General features: G+C 39.2%; 1 protein-coding gene across 2 annotated transcripts in view; it reads right to left on the minus strand.

Moving 5' to 3' along the window:
• The window catches only part of KCND2 (potassium voltage-gated channel subfamily D member 2), a 375371-nt gene that overhangs the window by 63943 nt on the left and 285190 nt on the right, over positions 1–26238 (minus strand). The window lies entirely within an intron of this gene.

Here is a 26238-nt window from a genome sequence, read left to right on the forward strand (position 1 = left end):
AGTAGTAAAATGAGTATACATTGTGCTTATTATTTTGTTGAAAGACCTTTACAATGTCATAAGGCTCTACTATATTAAACAGGTATAAACACAATTCTATTAAAATAAGTCCAATGAAAGTATTATGATGAGTCCCAGCATATGGATTTTCAGTTCACAAATTCCATTACAGAATTTGCTACTTTGCTTTAATCCTCAGATAAATGATCTATGTACAGTACAAGTATCTGAACACAATCAACAGAAATTATTTAATTTTCATCTGAAAAATTGTGATTTTATTAGTAAAGCCTCATTAAAATGAATTTTACAGTTTTTATCACCCACCATTATAAAGAAAGCAAAACTGTATCTCCTTTTATTCTGGTGCTTTTACTCACTTCACCTAAGGTATAATGAAAATTAGCTATTATCTGGGGCTGTTTGGTGGGATGACACTTACAACTTGCATATGAAGTACTCAGTGGGTTTGCTGCAGAGTGGGTCATAGATTACGTAGTGTATCTTACGTGAATTCACTATGCACATGGCAGAAACTGGAGGCATGCATATGCTCCTATGCAGACATGTGTGATTCTGGCGCTTATGTCCACGTGTACCTGGAGAGGCGGGACGGGGGACAGAAGGGCACATAAAGGCCAGGCAGAGTACACTGGAGGTGTGTTCATGCAAATGCGGCTCATGCAGACCTCCTGATACGATGGCTGGAGGAATATATTGTACACCTGCTATACAGATGTATCGTAACTGGACGCATCTCGTGATGCATACGGCTCTCCATAGGAGCAGAAATACACTCTTTCTTCAAGAATAATTTACTCCCATTTTATGTCCAACTCTCCATCAGTCCCAGTGTGTTGCAATGAGGAATGCCGGGCAAGGGTGATGTTTTACTACCTGACATCCATAAAGCATCAGGCAGGATCTTCAGTTAGTATAAAACCCTGGCCAGTCTGTACTGCTAAATAATAATATAATAATAATAATAATAATAATAATAATAATAATAATAATCATATCTGTTTATTTTAGTAGAAGTTAAGTTAGCTGCAGCTAAGAGGGCAGAGAGTGGCAGGGGCAATTTGGTCTAGGGCACATTAGTGATTATAATGTACACAGGTTGAATCATGACATGCATGGAGTAAATAGGAGAGAGTCTGTTTTTTGGAGCATTGTTGAGGTGCTGAATGGTTATGGATAATACACTAAGCTAGCTGTCTTTTTTGGAGAAGCATAAGCAATTGGGAATGAAAGGTTGACTGTTAAGAATGGAGATATGGAAGACGGTAAGTTAAACTGGTACGGATAGCAAAAGAAAAGAGAAGCCTAAACATGAAGTCAAGAGCTGACCATCTTCACACGCAGGAGAATTGTGTTGACACATTGGTCAACTCGGCCTTTTGGCAACACTACTGTACTATCAGATCTGTGGTCAATTTATCCACACATTAGGTAAGACTCTGTCATTAGGTAGTCAGTTCAAATGACCACGTATCGAGGATGCACTAATGAATTCACACCTTGACATTGGTTGACCATAACTTTTGACCAGTATGAACCAAATCTGGAAAAGTCAAAGATATGGGGGCATTGTATACTATTATTTAGTGCCATTTTTATGAGGCTAACTGGGTGGCAGCACATGCGGCCAGCACTAGTTAGTTGATGAAGGCTGAAAGAGGTTAAAGAGGGAATTATAGGACCAGATGATTGTTTATCTGGCTATTGATGGTTAAGTGAGTCTTGGTTCATGATTTCTGTAAGCTAAAAATATCTTCAATTGTAAAATGTTATTGGCAAAATATACTGGATTGTACTTCTTGTTAAACATTAATTGACTGGGATTAATATTGAGAACAACTGAAAACAGGAACAGTTATGACCTGGGACTTTGAGTAGACAAAATGCATACATGTTACGTCTCAGAAAGTGAAATGCCCACCAGATGGCATAATGCGCTATTAGAAACAAGTTTTTGGTTTTACTGCCGAATATCTACAGATTGCTTATTACAACTACACTCAAGCTGAGACTTTTCTGATGTTATCACATTTTTATTTAAATGTAAGTCTTCAGAACCATAGTTTGCATTCATTACAAACTATTCACAACATCTAATGTAGGTGAAAGTCAGTATAACTTTTTATTTCAACACTTCACTAGAAAGGCAAGTAACCCTGACAACATCACATCCACATCACTCATATTTTATTGCGTCAGTTAACATGTTAAATAGCATAGCACTTTGTGTAAAAGTGTAATCTAAATTGTTTATAGACCATTCTCAACAATGTTATGTAAATCCCCACCAAAACAAACCACTGAATAATAAACAAAAGTGATCAAGAATGAGTAAGTTAGACACCTTTCACTTTTACATATTATATCATATTCATATATTATTATATAAGCTATATATATATTTGAATTTGTTATTTCTCCTTTAAGAACTGAAATAATTAACAGATTGTCTCATATTCAAACTATCTTCTGAGATATCAGTCAGCGTACAGGTATCTCACTATCTCACTTCTTTTTAACTGGCTTATACAAACTGGAAACTGCATTTCAACTCTTTTCTACTCATCATTATGAAGCCATGGCTTTTCACCTCTACTGCCCTCTACAGCTAAAGTCATAACTGTTTTTGTCTTGTTTTGTATAATTTATGATGTATAAATGAGACAGCACTAGTGTGACAAAAACCTATGTTCTTTGTGAGACAGTCAGAACAACGGTGATCACATAAACTGTGCAATTCCTTATTTTCATCAATTAGTTAAATAAACTTTTTATTTTTTTCATCTAGTTTCTACTCTCCTTGCAAAATCACTTTATACACATTGGAAAATTAATTTGCAGACAATATTTCTGGTGCTTTGAATGGATGGTCTAATCTCATGAAGTCTTGGAGGGGTCATGAGACATTTCTTCAGTAATCGTGCATCTTATAAATCAGGTAAGTGCTTTAACATACAATCATTGATTTAAGCCGGCTGTCTGATCTTTTCTTGATGGATGAGACACAACCGTATGAACAGAACACAGGACACAGAAGCTGTGAAGTTGAATGGTAGGCCATGGTGTCAGTCCAGACTGTTATAAGGTCAGTCCACGAATGATTAAAGGATCAGGTTATCTGCCCAGGTTTATCTCTCCTTCCTACTTGCTATGGCTGTAGTGTGGACAGAAATTAATTTGACGTGTGAAGTGCTTAGAAAGCTTTAGGTCGCATTCCTGTTATACAGAGACCAAGAGGTTTGAGTGGTTTGCTGGTCGACTTTCATTGTGATAAGATTGTTATCTTTATTTTTAGATATTTATAGATATTGTGCATAGCTCATAGGTAGCAAGCTTTATGAATTATTTTTTACACATGGAACTGATAGTGTCTGATCAGAGCTAACTGGAGATCCTGACCATATCTTTGCTGTGGGTAGACAAATAAGGCCACATTTTTACAACACCTTATGAATGTCTTGAATACAAATATTTTGTATATTATGACACAAATGAAAAATGGACACAGTCCCGTCTAAAAATATTTTGTCAGAGATAATCTTATTGGCCTTTTAAATTGCAAACAATGGGCCTGATTCATTAAATATCAACTTTAAATTTCAGTGTACAAATAAGCTATCAAGTATTTGTGTGCTACATGAAAAAGCAGTCAGTATTTAACTTATGTGCAAAACAGAATACCAATTTGCACCCCTTGTATTGTAGCATGGTTTTGTCCAGGAGACTGAAATAAGAAGTTTCTCAAGTTAAGATCCTTAATGAATCAGGCCCCATGTCCTTTGATCTGTTGCTTTTTCACTTTGGTTTATTCCTCATCTCCTCCTTTTTTTATTATTTGTTCTGGTCTTTTAGATTTTTAATGATATGTTTTATGTCCTTTTCTTTCCTTTAGCTATGTACTCATCTATGATACATATTACTTCTACTACACTATCGACTGCTTAATGTTTTATTATTTATTGTTTTATTATTAACAATATTGAGTAAATATGCTGATTGTTTTTTATATATACTCAGCATACTTGTCTACTTTTGAAGGCAGCTGTCTGGGAGGGGGTCCGGTAAAGGGGCGTGGCCATGTGTGGGGCGCCGTTAGGCTCCGCCCTGTCTATCTTATGCAGTTTCGCCCAATCGCAGTAGGGGGTGGGTCCACAATGCCGCATTTAGCCCCGCCCCCACCCATCTTCAACAACGGAGACAGCTGGATCTGGGATTTTTGCCTACTCTCTCGGGAGTTCAAGAGAACTCACAAAAATTTGTGAGTCTCCCGGACATTCAGGGAGAGTAGGCAACTATGATACTCAGTGCTTTAAGTGGGATTGGTATGACCTTGTATGACATGCCGGCACATGTTCTCCCCACTTCCTTTCAAGCAGCACACATGCCTTGCTTAGTTTACAGAGCATGTGAGCATAAGATTTGCTGATGGTGCTTGTAAAGGATTATGTGCTTTGTGTGGTTGTGGTAGGGGGTTTGGTATGATGCGGGGAGGGAAAGAAAACTGCATCATGGGGCTGGTAAAATGTGCAGAGTGCCCTAGAGTGCAAGGTGCTTAGTGCAGAGGAGCTGCCAGGTTCTGTGACTTGGAGCAAGCAGGAGGGAGGAAAAGCAAGAGCACATTTAGCCTCATAGAAATAATAATTAAAGTACTTGGGTATTTATTTAAAAATATATTTCTGCATCACACAAATCTCCATTCCTTTTGTGTTTTTCACATTACTGTCATCCATTTACATTTTCATGAGTATTAAAAAGCATCTAAAACTGAATTCACACTACCAAGATCCCGAAAGCTTTGCCTAGGCAGCCCCCGACCATTCACTTGGTTTTCCATACCAGCAAATCTAATTTCCCACTGTATATACTCATATTTTTATTTATGATTTATATTCAAATTTAAGATATTGATTCTTATGCTTTAATTTTAATGCATTTTTATTGTCATGCATTATATATATATATATATATATATATATATATATATACTTTATAAATAAAACCATGTGTATTTTAACTTACCTGAAATAATTCATATATTTATTTATTACACTTCTTGTGCTTATTTTTTATTCATATTTATATGCATACTTTTTATGTCTACATTTCATACCAATCCTGCAAGGAGCAAGTACTGGGGTTTGTGACAACATGATCTGCATTATCATGGCTACGCCCCACTGTGTGCAATGCCACGATTCACTTCAACAGGACCCTGCCCGCCCACTTCGCAAGAAGATGGGGTGAGATACAGGAGGGTGGACTACTCTTCTGGAAGCACTCCTCAAAATTATGGAGTTTCCTGATATTCTGAGAGGATAGGCAAGTATGTTTATATGTGAATTTTTACAGTCTATTGTATTACAATATATATATTTAACCATTACTTTTTTACATAATTTTATGTATTTATATGAATTCATCACATGGAAGCCTATTTTTACATGTTTGCACCCCCTAAACAACATACCTTTGTGAAAAAGTAGGTCTGTGTGTGTATATTAGGGAATTTAGACTGTAAGCTCCAATGGGGCAAGGACTGATGTGAGTGTGTTCTCTGTACAGCGCTGCGGAATTAATGGCGCTATATAAATAACTGATGATGATGATGATGATGTGGGTGACTGTAGGGATTTAACCTGTAAGCACTGGTCCATCTTATTAAAAATAATTTACTAACGGCAAAATATGTGTGAGTCCATAATGTTTCTATTTGAGCAAAAGCACTAAATTGTCTAAATTGCATATAACACAGCACAGCCACAGACAGCAGCTTTATTCTGGATTTTGGAACAGCCCCTTTAAAAGCCGTTCACATGCTCCCCGTCTGGGGCATGGCCATGCCCCCGTTGCCTCTTTGTCATGCCCCCATTGTGACATGCCCACACACCACTGTTCCCCTGCCAGGGACAGACATGTTGGGAAGTATACTTGTAGTTCTACAAGCCCAAGTAGTTAAAGGCTGCATGGACATTAGGAGCTTGTAGTTTCACACACTAAACTAATGATTATTTGAGTGTTAACACATTACCTCTGCCCTATCAGCCCAGTGGGGTTGGGAAGGGACCCAGTTTACAAAGTGGATGGGCCCCCTTTATTTACAGACCAAATTACTCTATGGAATTCTGCCTTGGCTCATCAGACTGGGGCTGGAGTGCACATATGTAACAGGGAAAACATACGCTTTGAGTCACTCTGTGATCAGCCCAGTCTGGCATAGCCTGCAGCTAGTAAACTCTGCAGGGGGGAGATTTTGCTAGGGTTCCTCACACAATTTATTCCAATGTTTTAGCAGTAATCAACCAAGTCTTAACTGTGGCCATATCAAGATACACTTTAAATGTATCTCGATTTGGTCGCATCCTGATATTGTGTTTCGTGTAGTATATATTAAAATATGTGCAACTCCAAATACACACGTTAGTCTGCAATAAGCATTCAGGCCTATATGAGGCAGACAGTGCAAATACATACACTCTATATGAAAGGGTGGATGTATATTTTACACACTCCTAAATGTTTGGATGAGGTTTGTAATGGATAACTGAAACTGAATGCAAGTATCATCGTTATCTTTGCTACATGAGGTTTTTAACCCATCTTATTAATTATTTACTTATTGACTACAGATGATGTGATCAATATTGGTTATACCTTTTGGTGTTGGTAAAAGGTGTCAGCGGCAGCGTCGGACTGGTTAGCCACACCCCCCGCTGGGTCTGTTAGCTACGCCCCCGCTGGGTCCATTGTTCCAAATAGGTGACAGCAGGGCCGCCAGCACCTCTCTGCGCATGCGCGCACCAGAAGATGAGACAGCGCGACTTCCAGCAAACACTCTCTATCACAGCTTACTTACCCCAATTCAGAGAGAGGAAGGAATCGGAAGGCGACCATCTCCCCTCAAATGTAAGTTCACATTGTATTCATTGTTGTGGCCGTCTGGACTTGATTCACTGCCTGCTACCACGGACATTTATTGACTTTTTATCCCACACTTGTGGAGAACTTACATATGCTAAACATCTGGGACATTACTCACAGGCTATTTCACCATTTGCTGGACATTTCTGGAAAATCCACTATGCCCATCTGGTTGTGTCAGTCCCTGCCCCACTATTACTGGGACTATAAGGACATTGCCTACAATATTTGAGGTTTATCCTCCGCTATTAAATCCTGTGTATTTTATTTACCACCCATTTGTTTTGATATATACCCATTGGGTTTGTTGTTTTTTGGTCTGGCCAGAAACATGTATGCTGACTGTATGTTAATAAACTGACTACATTGACACCAAACTTTCACAGCGCCGAGGAATTCTTCATATTTACTCTTATTATTAGGGATAGGGGTTCCCTATTTCCCTCTGGCAGCTCCACCTGCAATAGAAGTGCTGCACTACACTCTATCTCTATTTGGCCCGCTGTCTTCAGCCGGGACTAGAGGACAGCGGGCAGAGCCGTAACTGTACCTTCAGCCCTTAACTTCTGCAGTGGAACGCATGTTCCAGCAACAGGAAGTTCGGCTTTTGGAACGCAAACTTGCCTGAATTCTATCTCTCTCTCCCTCTCCCCTAATATTTTTATATATATATATATATATATATATATATATATATATATATATATAGATATATAGATATATATATATATATATATATATATATATATATACATATATACATATATATATATATATATACATGCCCCCCTTAACTTACCTTTCAATCGCCTAAGTCCGACCCCCTTCATGGAAGAGGGGACCAGGGAGGGAGCCGGATCGTGACCACAAAAGGTAAGTTGTTTTTCTTTTTCGTTTTTTTTTCTACAGGATTTTTCTTTCCCATTGCCTTGGGCCCCCTTTCCCCCTGGGCCCCCGGGCACCTGCCCATCGTGCCCAGTCAGAAAGACGGCCCTGGTTCATCGGGGGGGGAGGGGTCATCGGGGGGCCCTGCCTGCTTCATTGTACTGGGCCCCCGCGATTTCTGATGGCGGCCCTGGGTGACAACCTGGTGATTGAAGTGCAGAGAGCCCAGACGCGACTGTGGCTCACTGCACATGCGCTGTACAGCACAGTCGTTGGTAGATGAGTCATGTCACATGACTTATCTGGAAAGAAGAACTGCCCACAGTTGGAGAGGTCCTGACTCCTGCCACCCAGAGGAGCTACATGAACAATGCAGGAGCAGCAGAAGCCATTTCTGATAAGGTCAGTAAAACGCGCAGCCTGTCATTTTGAGGAAGAGGGAGAGAAACAATGTGGCATGAAAGATGAGGGGCAATAAGGGCATGTGAACTGCCATGCCATGGAGTGTGAATGGGGGGGACAGAGCAGCATTGCAGAGTGTGAAGGGGGGGCAGAGCACAGCATGGCAGAGTGTGAAGGGGGCAGAGCACAGCATGGCAGAGTGTAAAGGGGGGGCAGAGCACAGCATGGCAGAGTGTGAAGGGGGGGCAGAGCACAGCATGGCAGAGTGTGAAGGGGGCAGAGCACAGCATGGCAGAGTGGGAAGGGGGGGCAGAGCACAGCATGGCAGAGTGTGAAGGGGGCAGAGCACAGCATGGCAGAGTGTGAAGGGGGGGCAGAGCACAGCATGGCAGAGTGTGAAGGGGGGCCAAAGCAGCATGACACAGGGTGATGATGGGGGGCCAGGAGAAGGGGGGAGCAAAAGCAGCATGGAGGGCGCAGTTTGATCATAAGCATGGTGATGAAGGGGCACAGTAATGTGTGTATGATGGCACAGCGGGCTTGTGGCAATGTAATGTGTGTGTGGTAGCTGGTGGCTAACTAATGGGTGCTATTTTGTTTGTGGAGTGATGCGGCAATTTAATTTTATAGTGGGGACTATTAATTTAAGATGAAGTGGTCTGGGGACTATTAATTGAATGTGGGGCTGAGTTTGAGGAGCATGAGGTCTATTTATTAAATGTGAACATGAATTATTTAATGGCAGTGATGGTTGCGAGAAATAGGTATATTTATTATACATAAATGCTATTAATTTATTGCTGGGGTTGTCTGAAGGGAGGGAAATAGGTTAATTTATTAAATGGGAATGCTATTACTTTAATGTTGGGGCTTTAGGAAGGCTTATCTTTTAATTGTGGGTCCTATTGATTTAAGATCGGGACTGGTTGAAATTTTCTAAATGTACCCATTTTTTTCCAGATAGGGCCCCCAAAATTCCAGGATCCAGACAAGCCGCTACTAATGAAACCAGCAGCCACAGGTGGTGACAAGAACAGGTAGGACAGTCTGTCAAATGTTCTGAGTCTAGTGGGAAAATCCTGTTTTGTTTTGTTTTTTGGTGACTGTTCTGCCCAATCTATGGGGCAGGTCAAGACTGTGTACTCTTTATGTACACACTGCATTCTTTTTATACTACACTAGGGTGCTAGCTGTCCTTTGTGGGCTGATCACTCCCCCTCTAGTGTCTGACGGTCTTGCCTCTTTGATGGCTGGCCACACCCCTTCTGGCGGGCCCCTGGCGTTGCAGCCCCCGGTGGGCCCTTCATGCCCCAGTCCGACACTGGTCAGTGGTGTTTGGTGGATGTGAACCCACAAAGCCTTTTAACTTAACCAGGTTGCTGTTTTATTGAACTTGGTAATAAACGGATTATGCAGGTACTCACAGTTGAATGTATAACTGTTGCAGTACAGCAGGAAACCTATATACAGTCTTATGCAGGTTACTGTATTCACTTATATACATGCAGGAGCAGGATCTTTAATATGCTGTCATATACTGCATGTCCATGCAGGGTGATATCTCTGTTGTGGGCACAGACTTTCGTTATTGGGTTAGGAGAGCCTCTGGTCACTGTTTGTTAGGTCTCTGGGGTTTTTACAGTTTAACTAACATGCAGAGCTGTGTCCGTCTCAAGCACAGTATAACGGAAGACTCGGCACTAAGTCCTGCCGCACTTCCTCCTACTCTAGACTACCGGGGATTGAGCTGCACAGAAGACAGAGCGTTGCGCTCCCATTCTAACAATCAAAACATTATATTATATAGTTGCCAACATTTTAATATTGTTTCCAGGGACACTGTGCTGCTAAACAGGAACATCTTAGTGTAACATAATCTAGGCAGACTTTACGATTCCCCATCATGATATTTTTATTACACGATTCTTTTTTAATTGTTTGTATTTTAAACGTTCATATATATTTAATAAATATTTATTTTGCAAATATTAGAGAACACAAACAAATCATAAAAATGAAATTTCATCCAGAAAAGAGAGAGATTATATGCATTTAGTCATTATTGGAAAGTAGGGACATTTCATGGATCAAACATTTTCAGGCACAAATCCTAAAACAGGACTGTCCCTGGAAATTTAGGACTACTGGTACCTATACTATTGCATAGTTTTAATTCTTCCAACACATGCATTGGCACGGAGAAATTTGGGCATACATTTGGGTGACCAAGCTGCACTGATTTGGGTGTCAAGCACTTTAGGTAAGGTATGGTGGGACCACAACCAGGGGAGGGCTGATAAATTTTAGCCCAGGTGGCGAGACTTGATTCTAGCCTATTAGGAACATTTTAAAGGAAAAAAATGCAGGTGGTCCAGTGACCCAGCCCAAGGTAGCCCACTATGGGACTTGCCAGGGAGGCAGATGCCCCCTAACCCCCAGCCCATCCTGCTCCTGACCACAACTGGCCCAGTGCATGTGCAATTAGATTGAATTGACCAAAGTGACCGAACACTTACTGTATGTAGACAGTTTAACATAGGGTGATGGTGGACTCTGCATTTCAATTCCATGTCTCATACAAAAAAACTAATAGTTTTAGGTTTAGTTGCCTTTTAGTTATTTTGGAATTATACACACTTGCTAAAACTGTTATCCTGTTTACCACTGAAAGTCGTGTTTTAGTATTATATGCAGTTTAAGTAGTGCAGGTTAGAGTGATTAATTTATTATATATATTAAATATAGAATATTACATTTGACATTTTTTTTTATTAATAACACTATACTGAAATTATCTTTTCATTCAGCATTTTCTAAATAACATTTTAGGATTGTCAGTACAAGGATATTTTATGACTATGAAAAAGTGAAAGACATAGATCAAATTCTGTTTTTCTTTTTGTTATGCATGTATGCACTTCTTTTCAGGTATGCACATGGGTTCAAGGTAAGTGACTGTGGGGTGAGTAAAATTCAGCTTGCTCCAATGTAAAGAGCTGAGCAGATTGAGGAGAACCATGCTGAATCCAGGAAGCTGATTATGTCACCAAATGCAAAAATGAGATTTCATTTAGCAAGCTTCTAATAAGCTTCAATGGGTAGCAAGTGTTCATTTAGGAATATATTTCCTGTTTAGTGACAGCTTTGTACATAGTTTGAGGTGATGGTTGTTGGTGTTGGGCATTACTTTCAATGAGATCCCACTTGCATCATCTATGCAGAATTAATATTTATTTTAAAAAAAATTCTATGTTAGCATAATTTGATGTATTTCTTATGTAGCACCCCTTTCCATAGCACACCAACAGGAGTGGTGAAATGTTCTATCTAGCTTCAGTGCCTCCACCCAAATCTTCTGCACAGTATGGTGGGATGCGGACTGTGACTGAATCCACCAGGGGGTGACTTGGGAAGCCCCTATTTTGGGGCAAATAAATGGGAGAGGCAGATTTAAATATGGGGAAATTATAAACAGGATAATTGGGACAGCGGGTAAGATATTAATCAAAGGCAACAGTAAAGTAATAACTAAACAACAAGATGTCCACCACACATACATTCACTGGTGCCCCAAACTCTCCCACAACGCACCCACACACAGTGTGAAAATATAAATCAACAATAATTACAATCCTGCCAATATTAAATAGTTTGTAAGGTTAATTAATTAACGTTGGTGCACTTGTTGAAACGTTGGCAACTTTCATTAGATCTCTGACAGGTAACACAGTCTCTGATATATGTGCAGCATTAATAATGTCACAGTGTTTGGTGTGTTTTTGTTACTTATCTCTCTCCTTTGAAGATGAGGGTTTTAGCCACTGTTGGGTCGTGGACTAACTGCAAGCCTGATCTTGCTAGCTGTCCCTCTCTGCTCACACGCAATTCGCTAATAGCGGGAGTCTCTCTCTGCACATAGGCTTGCTTTGCTGTGTAATCTCCCTCAGGCTGCTTAGGAGACTTGATAGTGGATTTTCTGCAATGATTCAGCTACAAGACCTCTCTGTGCAAATCTACACCCAGCTTCTCTTTGCATAGCTTGGGTATCCCTCTGTTCCTCTATACACTTCACTCCTTCTCCTGTTGCTGTGACACACTTCACACATCCAGCACCTCTTCCTGTCAGCTTGTTCCTTCCTTCCTTACTCTTCTCCTCACAGACTCTCTGGTATGGCTGACCACTGCTTCACCCTGCATTTCCAAAGCAACCTCAAGTCTTTGCTACTTAGTATAAGCCAGCCTGGTTACACTTAGAGACACTTTCATTGAGTGACAGTAAAGAACTAACATCAAATAACTTATTAACAGCAGTGCAATTATGTAACTAAAGAAACAAGATTTCTACAGATTGAAAAGGGCAAAACCTCAGAAAACTGACAAGTTTTGCAATTTCTAATGGAATATAAACGGAGGAGAGGGTAGAGGGGTAAGAATGGGTGAGGAGCAGCGGATTTCATCCAGATCAGGGGGGAAGAGAACTTACATTTACACGGGAGTAATTAATAGACTAAACGAGTGACAGAACTGAGTTTGTCAATCTTGGTAGAAGTGTAACAGACTAGAACAAGTGTTGTGGTGTCTTAGCCAGGGGAGCCATGTTTTATCATTAGTTTATTAAGGAACTTAGGGTCTCCTGGAATTAATGTTGGTTTTACACTGGTTTCAGGAACAACATGGGTGCATCATAAACAGGGCCTAAAATGTCATGTATTTTTAAGTATCAAATATATGCCAGAAACAAAATAAGTGTATTTATTTAAAAACATCTGCGCTTCATTCATAAAACATTTCAAAAGATACAGTGCTAAACCTGTTACTTATATTTTATAAATTTATAATGAAATATTTGTATTCTTTTTCAGATCTTTTTGATGGTATTTATTATGTAATTGGCTTTGGATATCGCAACTTTGACATTGTGGCCATCTAATAACTTCCGTTTACTTTTCAGAACATTAGAGAATAGAGATCACAAACAATTAGTTTCATGTAAACAAAACACAATGGGTCTGATTCACTATGGAAAGTAAGGCCAAAAAAAGAGTAAAAAAAGTTTCTTCTGGAAACACCATGTTACAATGCAAGTGGTGCATATTAGTTTATTATTTTGCACATTAGTTAAATACTTTCTGTTTTTGTCATGAAGCACACAAATACTTAATATCTTTGTTTTTACACTGACATATAAATTGATTTAGGACATGCCCTGCTCCAACTATAAATCTCCCACCCCATTTTAAATTTACTTCCCCCTCCAATGCAACATGGTTTTGCCAAGGAGCAAAGTTACTCCTTTTTTTGCGTTACTTTCCTTAATGAACTCTAATAACTCTAATGTTTTTATTTACTAGGTTTGTGCCTATCTTTCAGTCTTTTAACTCACTCCTGCAACTTCTAATATGCCATTCTACCAGGTGCAGATGCTACAGATGTGTACACCAAACAAGATGCTACAGAGAGAGTCAGCAGAAGGTTTGTTATATACATTGAAGTGTTGGGAGCATGATACATTTGCTTATTACCATTTATACTGGTTTCATGGACAGAATGAGTGCATCATAAATAGTGACACTTTGGGGCCTACAATGTTATAGTTGTTGTTGATTGTACATTAATTACTACACCACGAGCGCCCTTCCTTCCAAAGTTTTTTGATTCTAGATTATTTCATTTCAGGCGTGGATGTTTAGAAGAAAGGAGCTGCTTTTTGCCCATGGATTTAATTTATATATTGATATGGTTTATATGTAGGGAATTGTTTATGAATTTAGTGTATGTAATTTGTAGCGTGGCAAGGAAACCATGAGAATGTTTAGGTGGTGGTCCATTCTGTATCCAGAATGGACCACCACCTAAACAAAATCCTGACAACACTGATTTAGAGGGTACGCTTTAACGGTGCAGAAAATTCTGACTCCGATGAGTCCTCCACTCAAAATCCGAATCTGTAAAAAAACGATTTAAATGTAAGCAGACTTACCTCCATACCGACGCTGTAGATCTCCGATCGCAGCAGGATGCTGAGCGCAAGTTATTCTGACTAGTCAGGTGTCCGTCAGTAGACTTTCACGTCATTGCGACCTCTATCACTATTAATTTAAAGCGACAATGTCAGGACCCCGCAGGTTAAGTGTTTAAATTCTTAACCCGATATTGGAATGGTGGTAATCGTGAAAAATTACCACCGGATTTAGAAACAGAACCATTAATGAGGGGGACTGGCACAACTTCTGCAGATTAACAGTTGGCTTATAGAATATAAAAGCTGACTATATATAATGTCTTATAGTGTTCCCCGTAGGTCAGCAGCGGTGATTTCCAACATCAGTAACTGCGACAAAGGAATGCGGATTAGTCTAATTTAGACAAGTAGGAAATAGTGACTTACTGAGACAGAGAGCAATTCTGGCAATCCTGCTATCAACCCCGACTGTAGAACATGCCAGCAATGTGAGGACCCGCTGGCTATATAAATTAAAAGCTTTTGTAAAAAACATTATAGAGCCGGCGGGTCCTCGCATTGCCCCCTTAATATTAGCAATGTAACTGTCGCAATTTGAAGTGACGTCACTCTCAGTGCGGGCATGTTCTACAGTCGGGGTGGATAGCAGGGTTGCCGGAATTGCTCAAAGCAAAAAAACATAGATGGGCAAGGTCAGTTCAATCGGTCAATCATACTAGATCATCAGACAAAATAAGGGTCAGAAACGGGCAGAGGCAGAGGCCAAAGGCTGGCTGTAGTTGTGAAATGAATCCAAGGGTCATCAGCAGATATAACAGAGCAGCAAATGTACACAGGTCAGCAATACAAAATCTATAAAAGGCGCCTAAGTCATGGCAGGCCTGGCCATATAAAGGTGTCAAGTGCCAATTATTAAGCAAACAGCATTCATCAACCTAATTGTAAATTAGACAGTGAGAGCAATTGTCCGGTTGATATGATGTTTTGCCCATTTGGCCTTTGATAGTAAAGTTAGCATTGTAATGAAATAAATGACTTTATTTTAAGTAAAAAGTATATAACCCCCTAATAAAGTATATGAAAAGCACATATAAATCTTTTCAATGTAAGTTTGGCTTTGTTAATACTGAGAAAACAGTAGCCACCTGCCCCAACTTCCCAATTTCTACAACTGCTCCAGTCCTTCTGTGGTACAAACTAGCACTAATTTAAGGTCTGGCCATTGCATCCAAATGCTGTGGAGTGGAGGAAGTTTAAATAAAGAAGTAAAAATTGCCAAATTATCCAACCTACCCATTCCTCTCATTTTGCTTAGCTTGGTTATTACCTTTATCATTCCCTTCATGCTTGCTGGAATTGAATCATTTACATACCAACATTTTCATGAGCTGTGGCGCATAAAATAAGAGGAAGGAAACAACGGAGATGTTGGCTAGGTGAAGGATGACATTATCAGGTTCTAATACTATACATAGAATTAAAATAGAATGAAATGATTAAATAATCAGCATGTAGTTTCCCTAAATAGAAAAATGGACACACTATAGAAATGAAAATAACCTTTTCATTATCTCTATTTTATCTTTAATCCACATTCCTCAGAAGCATCAGCTAAATCCTAATAAAACTTTATTTGTGTATAGATGCACCAGTGCACGCTGTTAGATGAATAAAGTACTGAGGGAAAATATTGGAGATAGGATGTGGATTTGCATAAAGCATTGTTATATTTACTCAACTGAGAAATAGATCACAATGGCAAATGATCCCCCAGAAGAAATGTTTTATGCCATTCTATGCAGCTCCAGCCTCCCATATCACCCAGCAAGTTCTATCTCTAAACCCCTGAGGCACCAAAAACATAAGCTGTATAATTTCAAGATTTCTTAACGCATACTTCGTGCTAGATATTGAGGACAGGGTTTTTTAAAATGAGAAAAATTGAAATAAATTAGGTGTTATAAAGCTTGAAATGATAACCAAAGTGTGAGGCTTAACATCATTGTGGGTGATTCACAAAGCAGAAAAAACAGTGCTGTATGCACCAGAACAAGCCCCTATTCTACTTTAAAATGTTCTGCACTCACATTTTGCATGCGTGTTTCGTGTTTGTGGTCCGTGACAAAAAAATTGAAAAAGGCTCTTGAAAGCATTGCTTATGGAGATGGCCAAAGTTGTAGTTAAATTTTGTGCAACTTGAGTTCTGCCGTGGTACAATGCTGGATTCAAGTACTAAACATTATTATGTGACCCCCATTTTCTGATTTTCTGCATTGTATGATTCAACAAAAAATGTATAATGTTTTAACACATTTTAATAATTGTGTATTTAAAATCCAAGTATTGTTTACACTATTAGATGTCTCTCCGAAGTGGAGGTGCTGCACACTGGCAGTAATTTTAGTTGCAAGCAGGTTAAGCTGGAATTTCTGCCCTTAAGAAGCATCTTTGATGTGAAATGATCGTTGGCTCCTAGGGGCTGCAGATAGGACCAGCGGAAGCTCTGTGGACGCCCTAGATGGCACGTATCCTCCGCTCGGTTGCCCTGGCTGCAGGGCTCTAAACTCCAGCCCTACACTTGTTTATATCAAAATCATTTGGTCAGCTGACAGCTGAAACAACTCTGTTCTTCCAACCCCAGATGGGTAACTAAACCTTATATGTCTCTGACTATGTTGTGTTAATTGGGCTGATGCAGTTTGAAAGCATTTGTGCCAAAAAGCATTGTAAAATGCATTCACTAAACACTGCAATTGTACCAATTTGCAAAACTGAATGAATCGAAAGATGCGAGCAGTAGTATTTGTGCCTGGTTTATGCAGGCGTGCATCAGATCAAACTTACACCTAATTGTTTAAACTTTTATTTTGTTAAAGAAATACACCTTTGCTATTATGTTGGAATACAATACAAAATCCCTCCCGGGTATATTTCTACTTCTTATAAAAAAAATATATAATGGCTCTTGCACAATCAAGGAAGAAAGCCCCTATCAAATTCAGAGGTAAATCTGCAATCAGAAGCGGCTAGATAGTGCTGGCATCATCATCATCATCAGGTGCATTTGCACTCTCAGGCAGCTGCAATTGACATGGCTACTTATGGATGTATATGTGCCTCTGTGCAGCTCTGTATCTATTTGCAATAAGCCCTTCCCTCCCCTTTCGTGCTTCTACGGCAGAGCCGGATTTTCCGCTAGGCAACCTAGACACCTGCCTAGGGCCCCGCGGTTCTCAGTGGGGCCGCAGGGCAGATGGAGGGGACAAGAAAAAAAATTGCGCATGTGATAGCAAGTACAAGCCCCTCCCCTGACTCGCAGCAACCCCAGCCCCCTCCCCCCCGACTTGTATGGGGGTGGCGCGGGACACATCACAGGAGGAAACAGAGAGTCGCGAGGGAGGGGGTGAAGCCGTGAGTCGGGGGAGGGACTGGTGTTATAGCTAGGTGGCTGGTCTCATTTGGGGGCCCAAACCAATATCTTGCCTAGGGCCCCATGAGGTCTAAATCCGGCTCTGTTCTACGGTCGCAAGCAGGCACAAGTGTCAGATGTGACCAAATCTACATACACTTGCAGCTTGTTTTGTGGGTATGCACATGTATATATTTGTGGATTCTAAGCTACACATACTTCCAACTCAGCATCAGGCCCAATGTGTTATCATGAGTTCAATGGAGTTATGGCTAAATCCATTTTAATATGTTTGCAACAAAAGTGTTTTTTTATCTACTGTAATTATTGTTGCTAATAAGCCCTTTTAAAAAAAAAATGAATTACAATTTCCTGTGATTGGGTGCACATCTATATCGTTGATGAAATAAAACATGTTAGTCACAGGTAAGGCTTACAAAATAGTTAATAAAAGGAGGTGCACTTCTGTTATTTTTGTTTGATCTTAAATTAAACAGGATACCACAGAGTTTGTGGTATGAGCCATTCATATATACACATTATACACAGTTATCATGGTCCCCCCTTAATCTTTTTATATTTAGTGTAAACAACTTGGAAGTCGTTGCTCATAGCGAGATCTTCCACAACTTTTAATTTTTGGGGATTTTTATAAGTTGATCTTCTCTTCTCCTCTTCCTTTCCAGGTCATTATTTTTGCAAATCGTTGTGAAGTTTGGAAATTGGCACCCAAGATTGAACCGCACATTTAAGATAAGCCCTTAACAGTGCCTTATAAATAAGTAAACTTATACTTTTTTTTCAGTCTGTGCCCATTTTAATGCATGGTAATATTCTGCTAACTCTCGATTTGCATGCTATGATCTACAATTATACCTAGATCCTTATTTTCCAAATTGAACTTGTTCTGCTATCGTGCTGCCCATTCTCCAAATTATCTAGTTAATATTGTAGGGACTCTATCACAGTACATCATGTTGTGTGAATTGCTAACATAGAGAAGGTATTATTTATTATAATTTCTACATCATGTATTAACAAATTAAACAGCACCTCTTCTAACATTAGTCAAGTTTGTCTCAGATTGAACCACAATTTGCTGAATAATTTACACCCATGGAGAATCAGGCCAATCACAGTGCATGGATTGTAAAAAAGGCAATCAGCAAGTAGCAAACACATTGCCTGTTTTGCCTATGTTGTTAGGTTACATCTTACTTAATTAGCTCTATAGTGACTCACAGTTTATGCCATTTAAGAAGCTAAAATGAAAATTGTCAGTATCAGTGTTAATGAAGCAAAGAAAAGTAGTGCTGATGGATCCTCCGCCAACTTGTTTAGTGTAAAGAAAAAATAATGAGTAGCAAACAGTTGTCAGCAGCGTCAATGCAAAGCAATCTGTTTTTGCATATTCTGGTGACATAGCCTCAAATTAAACAAAGTTAGACAACTTATTTTTAGAAGCTTCTCATTAAGTTATAATAAAGAGTAAACAGTCATGCAACAAGATGCAGATGTCCTTCAACAGGTACCAATAGCGTAAAAAAAGACTTTCCTGTCCCAATAATCACATCTGAGAAGCACAACTCTCCCCCATCCTGCCCCTACCAAAAAATGTATACTGTGATGGAAAGTGTAATTATCATTTAACACAATTCCAGACAATGGCATGGCTGTTAGTTTTTCACCTCCTACAATCTTACAAACAAGCACGAAAAAGTTCCCAATTCAAGAAACATCATGCATAATATAAAAAGTTGATTATCATTTCTAACCAAAAATCATTGAATTGTACATTTTGACATGTATAAGAATGGTAAGGTGCATAGTATGTGCACAAAGGGTCAGATGGGGCTGCCAGTGAATGTCAGCCCTGATCCAACACAGGGAAAGTATTATAGTGTCCTTTGGGACAAACAGGTGAATTTTTCAAACTGAAAATATAAATTATTAATTATACATGTAGCATTGTTGTCACAGTACTGGTATAAAAGATGGATGACCAATAACCGGGTAGTTCAAAGGTAGTCCGTATTTATTGCATAAGCCAAATCTAGTAAGTAAACTCCATAATCACAAGATCCTGTATCAAACAAGTTAAATCATAATCAGAAGAGCCAGCAAGGTCAAGTGAAAGCATCTAGTTAAGACTCCAGCTCAATACACAAGCAAAGGTTTTTATAGGCCCTAACAGGAATTGAGATCCAAAATGGAATCTCATGAAACAGTCCAGGCCATCTTGGGTAACGGCAATTCTAAAGGCAAGTTCATAACAACTGTTGTCCTTGCTAAAAGTGATGAGGGTGATGATGATGATATACATGTTGATCGTTCTGTGACTAAAACTGCACTCGATAACAATTATGAAGTATGAGCCGAATTCATTAAGGCACGCATTCTAAGTGCACCATGCGTTGTTGTAAAACACACGTAAATCTGCTATGCGCACTTCCGAATACGTGCACTGATAAATTTGGGTGTAGACCTACTGTGCTCTACTACAAAAGACACTGCAGGATATGTCCAATACCTATGTGGATTATAAATTTGCAAAAGAACGCACAGAAAAAAATACTGAATTCATGTCACCTGTAAATAATATAGGGCCTGATGCATTAAGGAAAGTTAAGCAAAAAATTGAGTAAGTTTTCTTACTCAAGTTTTCTAGACAAAACCTTGTTGCAATACAAGGGGTGCAAGTTGGTTTATTATTTTGCACATAAGATAAATACTGGCTGTTTTTTCATGTAGCACACAAATACTTGATAACTTGTTTGTACACTGAAATTTAAAGTTGATCTAGGACATGCCCTACCCCAAATATAAATCTGCCATCACATTTTAAATTTACATTCCCCTCCAATGCAACATGGTTTTGCCTTACTTACTTACTTTTGCTTAACATTCCTTAATGAATCAGGCCCATAGGCAAAAATGATAAAACAATAAAAAGTGTTTTCAAAGTTAAACAAATTTCATTAAATATATTTATTAGGATGGGGATGTTCTTAATGTCTACTGAACATAAAATAATTTTTTACAGTTGCTCCTAAATGCAGACATATGTTAGAGCATGCATAGGTGACATAGGTCATGTCTAGTGATCAGGACTTCCACTAGCCCTGAAGTTGGAGCAAGAGAAACAGCAGAAAAACAAGTAACTTTGTGATGCCCAGGGCTTGATTCGGACGTGGCTGCGTGCCCTTGAGTTTCGCACACCATTACTGTAAATTGGCTACAGCCAAATGCCCCTTCCCCACCCCGTTTCCTCCCCGACAACACAGGCTTTAGTAAGTGTACTTTGTGTACGAAGATAGAGCCATGTTTACTGGTGTATGGTCCTGTTCTGAACATGCGCAGAGTGATTTTGCATACAATATGCTCAAAATTGGCAGATACAAGCCTTGATGAATCTAGCGCTGTAAGTTCTCATCATCACTTAACTTTTGTTAAGTAACTCCAAACCAGCCATGACTGAACCATCACTAGAAGAGTCAGAGAAAAAAGTACAGCAGGACACATCCTAGAGCACTGTCCCTAAAAGCACACAATAAAAAAAAGTAAACAAGCCCAGCTTCAGAGATTGTGGCTTTCAAATGTGTTGAAATCACATCATTTCTGGATAGATAGGTGGAACTGAGCTGGCAAGTACCTAGTTGCTATTATTTTTCAAACATAGCTGTCACTGCGTTATTCACCAAAGACTAAAAAACAAACTACAGTTGAACCTTCAAACACCCTCCATAACTTTCACTTGATATGTTGTACTGTCTGCTGCCGTGCAGAGAAAAGAAGAGGACTGAGTGACTCCACAAGTAGGAGTGAATTGAAGCGAATTTCGATCTGAAAGCAGAATAAACAAAAATGCTTTGATGAGTGAATTTTGTGCTGACATTCCTCTAAATCATGGCAAACAGAAATCATAGGGCTTCATAGAACCCTATTTATAATTTCTCTCTTTACACAATATTTTAACTAATTTTCAATCCAGTTAAATATAGTATTTTTTTTAGACAAATATTTTTTAACACATACATTAAAGGCCTGATCCAGAGTGTAATGCAATCTTAAGTGTAGCTTGCGATCAAATCAGTCATACGCAAGAATATGCTTATGTATGCTCAATTCAGTGTTGAAGATACTTCCAAGTCTGAATGAGTAGGAGAACCAGAGGAGAAACAGAGAAGAGGCAGCTCAACTCTTCCAGCTCTCTCCTACACAGGCTGCCAGCTTGTCCTCTTTTGTCTGTTGAGATAGTGCATGAGTTGATCATGAGGTGAAGAATGCATTCAGACTTACCAGTATCATACTCATTACTGCAATAGTATTATTATTACTAGTGTCACGAACACGCTCCCAGCTGCCGTGAATTTGGGGTGTTCGTTGTATGAGGTCACACACGATTTCAGCCCGCAGACTCTCTCTACCTATCACACAGGTTATAGACCTACGGAATTGCCTCCAAACACAGCACTCTCACACCCCCAGACACTTCAGGTTTTCCACTACCTATTGAATACGGGCAGTAGGACCAAATACACTGCCCCACACTGGCACGCAGGCTTCTACCTATTCACAGACTAGCAAGACCCACACCAGCACACAAAGGGTTACCTCTTCACACCTCTAGACTGTTACACAAATGTAAATGCAAGCACACACAGCTTGTTAATCAAATGTATAAACAAATCACACACTGGCATTCCAAGGGTTAATTTGGTCGAGCTCTCTTCTAACAGGCTAATGGATTAGTTAGAGTATCAAGGACGCAACATATAAAATTATAGATTTAATATACAAAAGTACAGAGCATTCAGATATAAAGAAAAATAATGAATAAACAATTAAGAGATTGACATAATAAGCAAAACAGTTTAAAATAAAAGAGATAAAAGTACAGAGCATAACTTACTTATCCTAATCTGTATGCCTGGGGGTAGGCAGAAAAGATGGACAGTCCTTCGATTAGATTGATTGCCCAAGAAGCTGACCCTTGCCCCTTCCAAACACAAAATGAAATGGGATGGTCTTCACAGGGGCAGTGTTTAATGCTAATAGGAGGCAGGGATGTCCCCTGGGTGTCACTATACTTGGCTTACAAATATTCCCAAAGTCTTGACCTGTGGGTAATTCTTCACAGAAATATCCCAGAGAAATTACCCCCCCTTCAATAAACTGGTCATAATCTCCCGCACATTTAAATACCAAACATGATGGAATTATGACAATGTGATATACCTTTTCCAAAGATATGTGATTTTAGGTGTTCACGGATACCACCCGTACCTGTCATTCACAACCCTGGTGTGATTTCTGCTCCTCAGTATGGAGAGACACCCAGATTTCCCAAAATATGAACTATGACAACATTTTCCTTTGAAGGCCCCACACAGTCTATTCAAGTGTCCAAAACTGCCTCCCAGGCCAGGCTGTCTCACAGTAGGAGCCCTTTGAAGCTGTCACAGGTGATCCACTTATCTTTTCACACTGGAATGTGCAAAGCCAGCAAATACATTTACATCAGACTTTGTCTTTACATTTTACACAATAACTACACTTATCAATGGACTCATTTGATATAACATATTTACACTGCAGTTATGATTTATCCCTTATAAATAACGGCACGCTCTCTATGTTCACGACAATTATTATTATTATTATTATTATTATAGTATTATTGCTGTGATATGGCTCCCTGGACCTAGAGTCCTGTACATCTCCACTATTTGTTTGGAATAAACATTTTTGCAAGATTCTCTATGCGGTCAGCTCCGGCAACTAATTGAACAGAAATGCAGCCTTCCATAGCATGCAGTACATACACTGACTTGTGTTGTAAACAGAACTATATATTTAAGGGACACAAGAGGGTGCTCTGCATTTGCCTTCCCCTGTGCTGGAAGACTTGACACATTCTCAGCCTGTTATTTCCTGTCATGCTACTGCAGCAGCACCCACAGAATAGCACCAACCGCCCTCCCCACAATCTATGCAGTGCAGAAATGTGAATGTCTAGTGTGTGTGCGCATAGTAAACTTAACTTAGTGCATTTTATAAGAATGAAAAGTGTTATATGCAAGTGCTATATGCGTTCTAGTCAGTCTAGTAAGGCACTCCAGAATGTTTAGAATGTGTAAGTTATCTTCCTGTTTTCTCAATAAGAAACTGCACAGTTCAACTTTTGCTGCTCTCTATGCTATCTTTATTACTGGTTATCATTCTGTATAAGTTTTATTATGAGCATTAGTTGTATTAAGGTCATATCATATTGTAGTTCCTCAGGTCCCCGTGGGATTTATATGACAGATGTTTAATGTGTTGTTTGACAAAATACCTCTAAGGGCCCTTTCGTACAGTGGGTACTTTTACTATGAATTCTAGGCTCGCAGAGCCATTCATTATAAATACACGCTGGAAAATACAGAAGCAAATTGTATGGGGTCTGTCCTTCATTGTCTGTAAGCATCCATTTATACTGTTGGATCTGCTCTTTTTGGACCTCACAGCAATAGATCATGGGCACATGAAAAGCTTCTATATGTACCTGCCCTAAATTGTAGTTAGATATTGGCAATCTCTGGAGTTTTTGAGCTCATCTTGACTGCAGTTATATTTCACAAAGAACTACACTTCAATTATTAGTATTAATCTTTCTTTCCAGAAGCAAATTTTAAGATGTATGTAAATTGTAATGTGATATAAACTTGTTGTTAGTGAGGTTGATCTTCACACAGTACAAATTCGAATTTCATAGCCTAATATGCAACTACTCATTTTTAAAGAAACAAAAAGTCATTTATAATATCTAACTTTGAGGTATTAAGAGGTATTTTGTAGCATGTATAGAAATTCCTCCACAGCCCAGAACACAGACTTTTCAGTGTCACCACTGTCCAAAGTGCTGAAACGCTGTCCGCTCTTTAAACACAAAGTAGAGAACATTTTTACTGTGGCTGTAAGTTATCTCTGAGAAGAAATATTTCATTGGAACAGTCATTTTTGGCAGGATAACTCTCATAAATTGCGGTGGATCTATATTTTTTATTGTTGTTATAAGCGGCGATAAAAATTAGTCATTGCTGAAATTGGGAGGACTTTACCATCTATATATAGTATGAGACCCCATCTCTGCCAGTTCTGAGCTTATGTAAAATCCAAGGCCTTATTTGGATTGAAAGTGGCTGTACATTTATCTGCTCAGCAAGGGACACATCAAAATATATGCTCTTTAATTTCAATAATCTTACTCCTCAAGATAAAATGATGTTTTTGTACTGCTCCGAAAAACTAAGCACATTGGTGCATTCAAACTTATAAAGAAAGTCCTCATTCCACTCAAGTCCTCCCATTTGTTCTGCACAACTTTCTACTCCTCTGCAAACACTGCTATTTTGCTCTGCACACCCAAGCATTTGGTGGAAATTTTGGTGCACTTGAGCAAATGGAGGTGCTTGGCGCCACCAAGGAAGATTTTACCTCTGCAGTTTTTTGCTTCACAAATGATGTCCATAAGCAGCAAAAATTTAAATTGGCTAAATCCAAACAATAAGGTCAAACGGTTCCAAGACCTTTTTGTTCTTGTCTAAATCTCAGCATTTCAGTGCTCTTATAGAAAAAAATATGAAAATGAAAATAAGAGCAAGGATAGACCTGATGACTTCTATAACAGAAATTCACTAAAACTGAAGTTCAGCCAACTGTGTCAATCATCTCTTTTAATCAGTGAAAAAGAAGTTGCAGTCAGGAGCCAGGCTGTAAAGTGCAATACATAAAAAGATCAGTTCAATAAATGTAATAAATGTAAGTTCAACTTTCTAAATGAAACATTAACAAGCTTTAGTGTTGCCTTTTGTCCATATATTAAACAAGCTATATAGAAAGCTGTGTAAGCTGAGTGTAAGGTCATATAACTGAAGAACCAGAGATTTAACATAATGTGACAAAGGAAATTTGTATCAACCAATAGGTGACACAAATAAGCAACGGAATTAGAAAACTATAGTCAACCCCCCAAGAAAGTAGAATGCAAAACAGCAGAACTAAATGTTCTCACCTATGAGAAGGACCATATATAATAACCCATGTGAAATTCTAAGGACTAGGCTTACCTGTAAATGTTCTCTTATCCCACTATTCAATTAGTATTGGACTTAATTTCTGGTCTATTTTCACTCAACATGTACTTCCCTCTGTCGTTATGCTTTACATATGGTTTTTGGTTTGGTATCCTTTTAAATGTCAGACTGGCTGAACTCTGGAGGATCCTCCAGTAGGCCCCAGCCTTTGAGGGTCCTGGAGCACTACATGCACATTGCTTTACAAGGCCACAAGCATTTTTCAGATATTGGGCAGATGACTGTCATTGCCTACGGGGCTGAGTGGAAGGATGACGGCCTTGTATCATATACTGCGTTGTACTTGGAGAGGGAGCTTAATCACCAGCATCCAATTGCGTGTTGAACATCCACATGTAGCTTCAATGCACCTACCAAGCAGAGCCACTAATAGGAGCACTCATTGGTGCCTCTCTGGTAAGAGAGGTGTTTACAGAGGAGGCTATACAAGGTACCACCAAAAACTGCTGCTTAGGCGCAATTCTGAGTCTAAGTCATGTGCAGCAGCCAGGATGCTTTTCCAA

Source organism: Mixophyes fleayi, chromosome 4 (genome assembly GCF_038048845.1).
Source record: "Mixophyes fleayi isolate aMixFle1 chromosome 4, aMixFle1.hap1, whole genome shotgun sequence".
Taxonomy (NCBI): domain Eukaryota; kingdom Metazoa; phylum Chordata; class Amphibia; order Anura; family Limnodynastidae; genus Mixophyes; species Mixophyes fleayi.